This window comes from Caenorhabditis remanei, chromosome III (genome assembly GCF_010183535.1).
Source record: "Caenorhabditis remanei strain PX506 chromosome III, whole genome shotgun sequence".
Classification (NCBI taxonomy): Eukaryota; Metazoa; Nematoda; class Chromadorea; order Rhabditida; family Rhabditidae; genus Caenorhabditis; species Caenorhabditis remanei.
In genome coordinates, this window is record NC_071330.1 from 16,188,451 (window position 1) to 16,201,768 (window position 13,318).

A 13,318-nucleotide genomic window follows, 5' to 3' on the forward strand; every position below is an offset into this window, starting at 1 on the left:
AAGAAACTAAAAAAAGGGAGAAAAAGAAGAAGAAAATGTTGAAGGCGTTACATCTTCAATTCTCGAAGAAGAAAAAGACGACGTCGTTTTCTTTTTCTTCGTCAGAAGAGGAGGCCGAGAGGGGCCCCCGCCGTCGTCGTCGTACACACAACGTACCCAGAGAGAGAGAGAGATGAAGAGACGACGCAGAGAACACGACAGACGAGAGAGTGAGAGAGAGAGAGAGAGAGAGAGAGAGTGGCAGAGAACACGACGAGAAGAAGACGGATGGATAGAGAGAGAAAAGTTTTCGAAAGAAGAAAAATAGATGATGGATATGTGATCGAATAGAATTGAAGAGATCGAATAGATTCGAATAGAGAATGTCGATTTACAGAGTTCAAAGAGTTATATGTGTGGATTTACGGATCTACAGTATCCATACGTGTGGATTTACGGAGCAACACTTTCGGGTAGATTTACGGTATCTGCTATGTGTGGATTTACGGTTTTCAACAAAATGTAGATTTACGAGCTGATATCGTGTGGATTTACGAGCATCCAGAACATCCAAAAGTACACGGTAGCCAAAAAATAGGCTGAAAAAAGGTCAAAATTGAGTAAAATGGCTCAAAAATAGGCTGAAAATTACGAATTTCTAGTAAAAAATGAGAGAATATCGATTTACAGAGTTCAAAGAGTTATGTGTGGATTTTCGGAGAGTACTATAAGTGGGGATCTACGGTATCCTTACGTGTAGATTTACGGAATACCATGAATCGGGAATCGATTTACGAGCTGATTTCGTGTGGATTTACGGAGCAACACTTTCGGGTAGATTTACGGTATCTGTTGTGGGTTTACGGTTTTCGAAGTGTATTTAAAATGTAAATTTACGACCTGATTTCGTGTGGATTTACTCGATTTTCGAAATTTCAGAATCTCGATTTACAGAGTCCAAATGAGTTATATGTGTAGATTTACGGTGAAAAATGACATTTTCAGCCGATTTTTAGGCTTAAAAACATCAAAAATTGGCATTTTCAGCTCAAAAATAATCTTTCGAACGGAGAAAATGAGCCAATTCTCTCATATCAATCTTTTAATCCTCTGATCCCACTGAGGTCTCTAATTTGGCATTTTCAGACATCATCATACCAAATACGTCATGAAATATAGTAATTCAAGTTATAGGTATTTCAGAAAGTGCAAAAAAATGGGGTTTCGGCGAAAAATTGTTGAAATTTTCGAATTTCGAAGGATTCTGGAGCACTTTTTGGTGCAAAAATGACGGATTTTCAACTTCGGATGGCGGGAATAAGATTTGCAGTTAATTTGGCTTGGAGTATCATTTATATGTGATTCGGACTGAAAATACTCAATTTCCAGTCGAAATCCATCAAAAATGTATGATTATTTCCTGACAGAAGCTCCTGGAGCTAGAAATATCCTAATTTCTCTTGAGAATGGATATTTCCGGCTGTAATTAATACAACATTTCGTATAGTTTCACTTGGGAAATCATTCTATACTCTATAATCATTCAATGATGATGTCTGGAAACGAGAAATCAGTGGACTCACAGGAATTTTGAGCTGAAAATTGCGAAAAAAGAGTTTCAGACCGAAAAAATCAACGGAAAATGAGATTTTCAGTCTAATACTACTGTAGATTACAGTAGTAATTACTCTCGTAAATCCACACAGAGAGAAATCTCGTAAATCGACAAAAAAGTCATTCTCTCACATCTCCCTTGATTCTGGAGTTTCCCACGCTCAAACTACACACAAATTCGTATCGGCCAATTTTCCCACCGAAAATTGACCCAATAAAGTGTGAGAAAGCCGTTTTTCAGCACTTTCCACACTGAAAATGCTGAAAATAACACATTTTCCGGCACAAACAAGCCGTTATAGACGTCATTAGCGGATAATCCTATCTCTGAATGTATCACACATGGTGCATATACTCTCTATTTTCAGATTTTCAGATTTTCAGAGATTAGAAGCCATCTATCCGATAGGAAGTGACGGAAATAGGAAATCCAAGAGTTTAAAGATATTGAAGCCATAAGGTCTTCGAATTTCTTCAAATTTCAGCTGCCACATAGTATAGCTATATATCTCCATTTCTAGAGCAGCTGAAATTTTGAAATTTTCAGATAAATTGGAAAATTTTCAGCTGTCTCTAGATTACTAGAGATTCAGTAAATCTATGGAATGACTGCAAAGATCAGAGCTCTTTTGCAAACAAAATGCTCCAAGTTGTGTTTTGTGGACAGAGCTGTGTCTATATATGTGACGAAATTGGCTAAAAAGTAGCCAAAAATGCAGCTAAATCAGCAGAAATCGGACCGGAAAGCTCAATTTGTGTTGAAAATTGGCTTAAAATGGCTCAAATTAGCTTAAAATAAGTCCAATTTGCTGAAAAATGTCTCAGAATCTGAATTAGCTCAAACTGAGTCAAAATTAGCTTAAATTGACTCAAAACTAATCCAATTTTCTTTGAAAAGGACTGAATTTGGCTGGAAATGAAACCAGGCAAGTCGGAATTCAAATTAATCCAAAATGAGCTCTCAAAATGGCTCAAAATAGCTCAATTTACCTCCAAATCGTCTAAAAATGACGGAAAATAGCTCAAAATAGCCAAAATCGTCCAGAAATGACGAAAATTGACTCAATATAGCTCAAAATGACCCAAAATTGAGTAAAAATGGCTCGAAATTGTTCAAATTGGCTCAAAACGATATTCAAGTGAAGATGGCTCCAAATCGTCTAAAAACGACGGAAAATAGCTCAAAATCGTCAAAAAAATGACAAAAATTGGCTCAAAATGGATCAGAATGGCTCAAAATGCCTAAAAATGGCTCGAAATCGTTCAAATTGGCTCAAAACGATATTCAAGTGAAGATGGCTCAAAATCGTCAAAAAATGACGAAAATGGTCTAAAAATGCTTAAAATGACTGGAAATCGCTCAGCAAAACTGTGTTAATGACTTAAAACTCCTCAGAATCCATCCTTTTGTCATTTTTTCCACATTTCTCTATCTATCTTGGTCTCTCTCTTTCTCAAATTGGCTCAAAATAGCTCAAAATCGTCAAAAAATGACAAAAATTAGCTCAAAATGGCTCGAAATCGTTCAAATTGGCTCGAAATCGTTCAAATTCACTAAAAACGATATTCAAGTGAAAATGGCTCCGAATCGTCTGAAAATGACGAAAATGGTCTAAAAATGCTCAAAATGGCTCAAAATGAACCAAAAATCGATCAGATTCATCTCAAAACGGTTCGCAGAATCCCATTTCTTTGTCATTTTTTCCACATTTCTCTATCTATCTTGGTCTCTCTCTTCAGACATAAAATAGAAAAGAAATGGTGGGAGGAAAGGAAATAAAAGAAGGAGAAAGACCACAAAAAAGAGCGTTGTGTCGCTCTCTCGTCTCTCTCCGTGAATCATTCCATTCGTTTGAGTGGTTGGTGTGCGTGTGTTGTCCGCTACCCCCCATCAAATAGAGATGGAAGGTCTTACAGGGTGTCAGAGAACACGAGAAGCTAGAGAGTATATCTGATGAAGAGGGTGTGTCAGAGAGCACGACAAGCTAGAGAGTATAGCTAATCGCCGCAGAGAGCACGACAGTCTCCGTGTAGATCATACGGAAGTGAGAGATCGAGAGAGAGAGAGAGATCTGGTGGCCATCCGTCTCCCTCTCACAAATACATTGCAATGCATTTGATGAATATCGAGAGAGAGAGAAAGAGAGGAATGATGATAATTGATATTTTGTGTGTGTGTGCGGTCACATGTTGTTTGTTATGTGTCTCCTCTTCTGTTTAAGTTTTTGGAAAAGTCTCTCTCCGCTGATACCATCGCAAATAGAGTGAAAAGTGAGAGCGAATCAAAGTACGTCTCTTTCAGTTCTTGATGAAATTGAAATTGATAAGAATACATGGGCGGTTTCTTTGTGCGGTAAGGGGATTATAGGTCTGCAGGCATGTAATAGGGCTCCGCCCATCTTGAACACAAAATGTCCTGACCGAGAGCATTTGAGATGGTACTTGGGTATTTCCGAGCGGGAGTTCCGATTTTTGAGGTTTTAGACTTTAGATTCCTCAAATTGACCAGTTTGTCAACTGAAAACGGTCTGAAACCGATCTTAGGCCGATTTCAGACTGAACAATTGAGTTTTTCAAGATGAAAACGGTTTTAAATGGTTTTAGACTTCACAATTCCTCAAATGTTCCAGTTTTCCCTGAGAAAATTGGTAAGGGGATTATAGGTCTGCAGGCCTGTAATAAGGCACCTTGAGCTGAAAACCAAAAAAAAATTGAGCTGAAACACCAAAATGAGGTTTTTTTTGGGTTGGGAATTGTGTCAAACGCTGAAAACAGCAAGAATAGACCGATTTCAGACTGAAATTTTGAGTTTTTTAAGCTCAAAAATGATTAATGTCGTATTCGGTCGGATTATTCGAAATTTCCAGTTTTTCCCTGAAAAAAATGCTCTGAAACGCAAAAATACTTATTTTTGAGCGTTTCAGAACATTTTTGACATGGAAATTCCAGGAAATTCGGATCTGATCGATTTCGAGCCGCTTCCCGGATTTTTATCGTTTTAGGCCAATTTTCTAGCCAAAATCGAGTTTACAAGACGCTGAAAACGGTAAAACGACTCGATTTGACCGTTTGCAGCTCGACAAACTCAAATTTTCAGTCTGAAAGTCTACCTTGGTCGTTTTCAGTCGAAAAAATCGCCTTTTGAGGCAAAAAATGTCTAAAAATCAAAGTTTTTCAGCAAAAACGTCTCGATTTGACTGTTTCAGACCGGTTTTCAGCTCAAAAAGTCGAAAATTTCCATCTGAAATCGGTCTGAGGGGAGCCTTTCAGACCGTTTTCCAATTCCATCCGTCTCTTCTCGCACTTTCTCCTCTCCTCAAACCGATTTCCATTACGATCTTGATTCTAGAAGAAGAATCAGTCCTCCTCCTTCACTTTTTCCTCTCTTCATCTATATATAATTCTCGTTTCAGTGAAAGGTTGTTCTAGATTCTGAAGTTTTCTTCTTCTTCTTCTCCATCTCCTCTCTTCGTCGTCTTCTGACAGGCGGATAGAGAAAAAAGGAAGAAGAGAAAGTCTTCGAGATCTCTCTCTCTCTCTCTCTCTGCAGAAACGACGACACCCGGTTGTCCGATTGGTGTCCGTCCGACAGACGGGAGGAGGGGGGGAGATGTTACACAATTCTCCATCTCTTCTTCTTCTTCTTTATCGTTTAACAAGACGAGAAAGAGAGACAGAGAGAGACAGAGAGAGTGCGAGAGAGTGTGACAGGAGAGACGCAGAGAGCACGACGTCTTCAGAGACCCCAAGGGGCGTGGTTGTTTGAAGGCTCTCTCGTTTTCATGAATAATTGAAAGGTAGCCGCCTCTCGACAACAACGGCCTCTAATTATGTCGAGGGGCACCTTTTCAACAGAAAAGAAATTTTTTCTTCTATCGAAAGAGCCACGACGGCCTTTGGTCGAATTCCAAATTATATATGTGTGCGTGTTTGTGTGGAGCTCCAAAGCTGCTCATTTGCAGATTCTGAGCTCTTCGAGAAGAAAAGAGAGACGGAAGTGGAAGAGAAGAGGGATCTAGTTTGGTGTCTGTTGGATTTTCAGATATCGCCGGACATCTGGACACACAGAGCGACTTCAATGAAGATTCCGAAGCATTTCTGGACATCTGGACACACAGAGCGACTTCAATGAAGATTCCGAAGCATTTCTGGACATCTGGACACACAGAGCGACTTCAATGAAGATTCCGAAGCATTTCTGGACATCTGGACACACAGAGCGACTTCAATGAAGATTCCGAAGCATTTCTGGACATCCGGACACACAGAAACACCTTTGGGGGCTCAAAATGTGATTCTGGACAGTTTGAAGACAAATTTTCAGATTTGGGGCACCTGGACACCTGGAAATCAGTCAGGACGTTCAAAATATGATTTTGAAGCGTTTAAAACGGCCAGCTGGACATCCGGACACCGGGAAATCCATAAGTGGTCAAAATCCGTTTTTCCAGCGTTTTTTATCTCCAAATGACACGATTTTAATGAAATCGAAGACATCTAGATCTAGATATGAATCTAGAACCTTTCGCGTCCTCTTATCTATCGAATAATCTAGATTTTCGGACATCTGGACACACAGAGCAACATAACAATGGAACTCACCGGATTCTCGAAATAAAAGACGCCGAGAAGTTTCATATCATTGTCAATAAGGAGCATCGTCGTGCTATTCAGAATTCAGAATATTCTTCTTCTTGTTCTGCTGAATATTTCAGAGAAATGGCAACATCTAAGCGAGGTTAATCTAGGTGAGAGTGTGTCGTGACGCACCCAGAATACAATATTCTCTAGGGGGATTCCATTCCGAGTAATGAGGAAAAAGTCAGAAGAGAATCAGAAGACGTGACGACGAGATTCTGGATTCAGAAGATGAGTCTTGACAACACAGAGGTTGTAGACTTTTAGATTGGAAAAATGAGATTCTGAATGCTTCAGAAGACGTTGGAGAGGCTCCAGAAGATTTCAGACATTTTTGAACATCCGGACAGCAAGAAACACTTTTGGAGGGTCAAAATGTGATTCTGAAGTGTTTTAGGCCAGATTTTGGACATCTAGACACCGAGAAATTCATCTAGACGCTCGAAATATGATTTTGAAGCGTTTGAAATGTAGGGATCGGTCGAAAAGACATCTGGAGGCTCAGAATGTGATTCTGGAGGGTTTCGAGGCTCCGCTAGCGTCTCAAAGGATACTGGAGTCCTGGAAGCGTTCAAAATGGGCATAACAACTTCAAATGTCTCCAGAAGCGATATTGGCGATTCTGATGTTTCTGGTTTCGCCTTTGAACGTCTATCTGCCTTCAGAAGGTTCTAGAAGACTTCAGAATCCGTTAGACTGATCGGGAAGATTCAAGAAGCCGTCAGATCTTTTCATAAGGATACAGAAGACGTCAGGTCGCTTCTGGATCCTTAAAAAGTCTCCAAAATGCTTTTTGAGTCCGAAGCTTCTAGAATGTTTCAGAATGCTCCAGAATCCTTCAGACAACGTCAACGCTCTCCAGATTTCGTAAAAATACTCCAATATTCCCACAATCGCCATGTTTTTCCCATGCGTGATCACTTGGTTTTCTGATTTCTTTTCCTTGACGTCTTCTGAATTTTTCCCGCACGAGGTCTCCGTGGGATTCTGGCTCTCTTGTTGTTGCCATTTTTCACCGTGGATTATGTATCATGTGATACGGGGATTTGTGGGCGTCATCGTTGGATTCCAGAAAAACCAAAATCCAGAATTAGAAAATTCGATGGATTTTTTCAACCAAAAGGATAATCCGGCAGCCGCGGATTAACAGCCAATTTTCGGACGGCGTCAATCAGAGATTATCTCGGGATTGAAAAATGAGAAAAAGTTGACTCATTCTATCCATAAATATACGGATAATGAGGAATAGTGGGGAGTGATCACACGTTTTTCAGAGCATTTTTAATGCTGAAAACAGATTTTTGACGTCAAGGGGTTTTTTAGACCTCCAGGATCCGGTTTTAGGGATTCTAGAACCCTTGTTGGCTAGATTTAGACGGTCTCAACGGTCAAAACACCCGAAAAAAAGGGCTTTTGGCGCGTTTCTGGACATCCGGACAGCAAGAAACACTCTTGGAGGCTCGAAATGTGATTCTTAAGTGTTTAAAGCCAGAATTTCGAGTCTCGGACATCCGGACCAAGACATCCGGACACTTAGAAATTCAGGCGGATTTTGCCAAATTTTAAGTTTCTGGACATTCGGACAGCTAAAATCCCATTTTTCAGCCTTTCTTATCACCATATGTCAAGATTTCAGTGAAATCCGTGATTTTTGAGTCATTGACAGGGTACTCATCTCAAAAATGTGCATGTAGAGCTCATCCGGAGCTCCCAGCGCCAATTTCAGCCGATTTTCACGATTTTAAACGGCTCAAACCATCCGGATCTTGCAGTTTTAGACGCAAGTCAGATTGTTGAGCACTCTGTGGTGGTCTCTATGCGGATTCTAATGCATTTCTAAGCGGATCTCTTGATCTGCTCTATGAAAAACTGGGAAGGATAATCCGATGGGGAGACAAAACGGCAGAAAGAGAGAATTTGGAGCTCAAAAACAAGTAAAATGAGGGATTTTCAGCCAATTCTCAATCCAATAAATCCAATTTCCGGATTGTTGCAATTCGAAAAGCGGAAGTCTCCAAATTTCCGGAAAAATGTTATTTTCAGAGTGTTTTTTCAGCTTTCAGAGGAATCTGAAATTCTCTGGCTCCCAGGTGAACAATATTCTCACAATTCAGATGGAGCAGCTGGATGAGTAATAGGCTGATTACTGATTAGCTGGAAAATTATGACATTTTCCAGATTTTTATCGGGGTTGGAAATGAGGATTCTGTCTAGTGGCATTTTCAGCCAAATTTTGAATTGACAACTGAAATTTTCAGATGTTCAGATGTGTCTGTATCTTGTCGAACAGTTTTGGAATGCTCAGTTTTCATCGGATTCAGATTTTATTCTCGATATGAGTCATTTTCAGAGTTTTTTAGGTCTAAACTCTTCCAGATGCCTCTGAATCCGATTCTGAAGCTCATTGAGGTCATCACGGCTGGAAATTCGACATTTTCCATCAAAGAACCATCAAATTTCAGATATATCGGTCAGAAAGGTCTGGAATCTGAATCTGATCAGATTTCCTACTTTCCATTTTTTCGAGCTGAAAATTCGAAAAAATCTTGTTTTTTTTTCGGTAGAAATGAGAAATTTCAGATTTTTCAGATCCAACGGGTTGATAAGATTATGAGATCTCTGAATTCGGGTTTCGAGTCTCAAAAAGCTCGTTTTGTGTCGAATTCCAGATATTTCAGATCAGCATCTTCAGGAGGTTTCTGAATTTATAGGTCTAAACTCTTCCAGATATCTCAAATTACGCAGAATTCGATGGTGGAGCTCATTAAGGCCAATACTCGAAAATCAGTGTTTTCCAGCAAAAAGAATATCAAATATCAGATTTTCCATTGTTTCCAATCAATTTTCAAGCTGAAAATTTGAAAAAAATACAGTTTTTCTTGATAGAAATGTGAAATTGCAGATTTTTCTGGGCAGATAGATCCGTAGCGGTCAACGAAGGATTCTGAGACTCCTTTTCGTCAAAAACCAAATTTTTGAATAATTTCCAGCTAGAAATTGTTGAATTTCGCTTTGTATGCTTAATTCTCGTCGAAAATCAAGTTTCTGACTCAAATTTTCAGCCAATTCTCAAATTGAAGTCTGGAAATTGTGACTCCGATCCTATAGATCTCAAAAATCGCATTCTGACTCAAAACAGCTTGAAATTCGCCATTTTTTGAATAATTTCCAGCTAGAAATTGTTGAATTTTGCTTTGTATGCTCAATTCTCATCGAAAATCAAGTTTCTGACTCAAATTTTCAGCCAATTCTCAAATTGCAGTCTGGAAATGGCGACTCCGATATTATAGATCTCCAAAATCTTCTAAAATCCCCAGCATTCACAGATATTTCAGATCAATAGCTTCATGAAGATTCTGAGACCTGTGAATGTGGATTTCGCGTCAAAACTCAAAATTTAGACTCTTTTTCCAGTAAAATTGCTTGAAATTCGCCATTTTCATCCAATTCTGAAAATTTGCCGGTATACATCTCAGAAATCTTGTTTGCGTTGTTCTCCAAAGCCTCCAGAATTTTCCAAAATAGTACCATTCCTTCTTCTTCTTTTCTCCAAAAAGCTCACAGCTAACCAAAAACAAATTGAATTCAAATCCAATTCTCTCTCTCTCTCTCTCATCCTATACACTTTTTGTCTCCGCCACCATCCTTGTTGGCCGTTGGCCGTCCCCTCTCTCTATCAGAGACACCCAGAGAGCACGACGGTTAGAACCGTGAGACTTCTGGGTTAGAGAACACGAGAAAGCCGTGTGGCGGACAATTTTGCGCGCACATACACACACACTTCCATCTCCACATACATAACGACAACGACGGGGCGAAGGGGCGAAGGCAGCAAACGGTGGCCAGTGGCGATGACAAGAGAGAGAGAGAGAAGAGACCAGTGTACCACACACCGCCCATCTCTTTTTTGTTGCTTACTTGCTGCTGGCTGCTGGCTGGCGGAGAGAAAGACATAGAGACAAATGCTGTGTGTGTGTTCTTGTGAACTTTGCGATATTGAACCAATGTGTGTCCTTCGTGGAGAGGCCGCCGTCAGTTGCGGAACTTTCGCAATTCGTCTTCTGTGATTTTTGCACTCATAAGAAGAGAAGAGAAAGAGGGCGGAAGGAAATGACGGAGGAGGTCGGGGGACCTTTGACCCATCATATGTTTGGAGAATTCGGAGAGTTGGGAGGGACCAACAAATTGAGATTCTTTTCAGACAGATTCAGAAGAAACCCACAGGAATTCAGACTGATCTGGAAGGCTTCAGAAGCCTCGTGAAAATTGCTTTTAAAAGTATGTGTTCAGAAGGCTCCAGAATCGTTCAAACAACGTCATATTTCGTAAAAACACGGCGAAGCCCACAGGAATTCAGATGGCGTCAAAAAGCTCCAGATGCTTCAAAAAAGCTTCAGAAGTCTCTAGAACCGTCTGGGAGACGTCAGGTCGTTCCTGAAGTCTCCATAAGCGTCTCAGAGGATTCTGGAGTTCCGAAAGTGATCAGAATCGTCAAAACAACTTTTAAACGATCCAGATGTCTCAATAGTCTCCAGAAGCGTTTTTGACGATTCAGATGTCCTTGGATTCGCTTTTCTGCCTTCAGAAAGCTCTAAAAGTCTTCAGAATGCGTCAGACTGATTTGGAAGACTTCAGAAGCAAAGATCTCAGAAAATCTTCTTTTGCACGGATCGCTGGGTTGTTTCTAATCTGAGCAAGTCAGAAACAACTGAATCATGCTGGAAATCAGCCAAGCAGAGAGATATCAGATGAAAAATCAAGCGGAAATGAATCAAAGATGAAAATTAATGATTTGGCATCGCTGAATTCGAATTTCCGGTCAAAGTTGGGTCAAATCGACTCGAAATTTGAGTTCAGACATTCCAGATCGTCTAAAATCCAAATCTGCTGCTATTTTAGCTTCAGAACTCGAATTTAGACCAGAAATTGACTGAAATTGCTCAGAAACCATGAAACATCGAGTTCTGGTACTGTGAAAGTCTCAAAATGAGTCAAAACTAAATAAGAGGACTCTTTTGGGGTAAAATTCAGTTTCAGATAACTCGAATGCCTTCAGAATTGGTTGAACTCGAATTTTGGGTCAAATTAACTCAAAAATTGAGTTTTCAGACGTTTCAGATCGTCAAAAATCCGAATTTTGGCTTCAAAACATGTCAAAACTCGAGTTAACCATAAAACCGAGTTCTGGAACTGTGAAAGTCTCAAAACGAGTCAAAACTCAACAAGATCGTTCCAGGTACCGTAACCCATAGCGTTGACAAAAAGCTGACGGATTCCATAGCTACAGTAAGCTGTTTAATCCAAAAAACGACTCACTTTTTGCTCATTTCCCATCATCATTAGACGAATAACAAGTAGTAATATCCGTATAACAATTCTAATCAGATAACAATTTCAGATATATCTCTATATCTATACGAATTATTGTTTACTGACAGTGAAACACAACGTCTCCTTCTTTTTCTTTAGTAGCTCCACAACAGCGACAAAAAAAAGAAGAAAACGAAAAAAAATGGAGCAGTGAGGAGGGGATAGACCCCCCCACCCAACACGGTCAGCGGAGGGCTCCCAAACTCTCGGGGAGCCGGCGGAGAGCTCAGAAGAGATAATGACGTCTTGGCACGACGCCAGGATGTAATCCCGGGCGGTCCGGAGGGCTCGTGTGCTCCAAATCTCGCGTGAGAAGAGCTCATGGAGGAATCTGAGTTGAGACTCAAAAAATGAGCTCAAATTTTCAGATTCCAAAGTCTAGAATCGCGTCTTGACCAAGATCATGCTGAAAATCTCGAATTTCGACGTATTTTCAGACTTTTTGACTGAAAATCTGTTGAATTTTCACCATTTTTGAGAGTTTCTGATCATGAGAGTTTCCGACCAAGATATAGCAGAAATTTTCAGATTTCAACACATCTGGAGGTCTAGAATTGCGTCTTGACCAAGATCTAGCTAAAAATGTCGAATTTTCGCATAGTTTCAAAGCTAAACTCAGTTTGGACTGAAATCTGACTGAAAATGTCGAATTTCCGCATAGTTTCAGATCTAAACTCAGTTGTGATCGAAATCTGAGTGAAAATCTAGAATTTTCGTCTATTTTCAGATCTTAATGCAGTTTGGACTGAATTTTGTCTGAAAATGTCGAATTTTCGCTTATTTTCAGATCTAAACTCAGTTTGGACTGAAATCTGACTGAAAATCTCGAATTTTCGCTTATTTTCGGAGCTATGTTCAGTTGTGATCGAAATCTGAGTGAAAATCTAGAATTTTCGTCTATTTTCAGATCTTAATGCAGTGTGGACTGAATTTTGTCTGAAAATGTCGAATTTCCGCTTATTTTCAGATCTAAACTCAGTTTGGACTGAAATCTGACTGAAAATCTCGAAATTTCAAGCTTAGATCCAGTTTTTAGCCTAAGAGTCTAAAAACCTTCAAAAACCTCAATTTTCGACTGAAAATCCCGTTTTTCAGCTCAAAAATCGTTTAAAACCATGATTTCCCGGTCAAAAAACCTCCAAAATTCTTGAAAATCCGTTCCGAATGTGTGTTCTCTGTTCAGAAACCCAATGCAAACAAACGATAGACCGCCCGTCCGTCTGTTTTGAGTCTATTAGAGAGAAGTGTGCAAACATTTACACAGTTCACTTTCTATTCTTCCCGAGAGAACTCAAAGTGAAACGATTATTTGACCTCTCGCGGTGGTCTTAGACACTTGAGAAAACTCAAAAAATCGAATAGAATCGAGTCTGGCGCGCCTTTCGGCGCGTTTTCAGATCAATCTATGGGAGTACTGTAGTTACAAAAATATCGCTGGTGCACCTTCCGGCGCGTTCGAGTCAAAGCTACTAAAAAGTGAAATTTTCGGGCGCGCCTTAGACGCGATTTTGAGTGAAAATCCCGTTTTCACTAAAAATCTCGTTTTTTCAGCCCAAAAACCGTCGAAATCACAGAATCGCTGGTTCACCTGCGGCGCGTTTCAGTGTATTTCTTTTTGAGTCTAATTAAGCGATTTCCAATCAAAAATCTTGTTTTTAACGGCTGATAATCCTCCTGTCGCACCTTTGACGCGTTTTTTTTTCAGTAAAAATTCCTC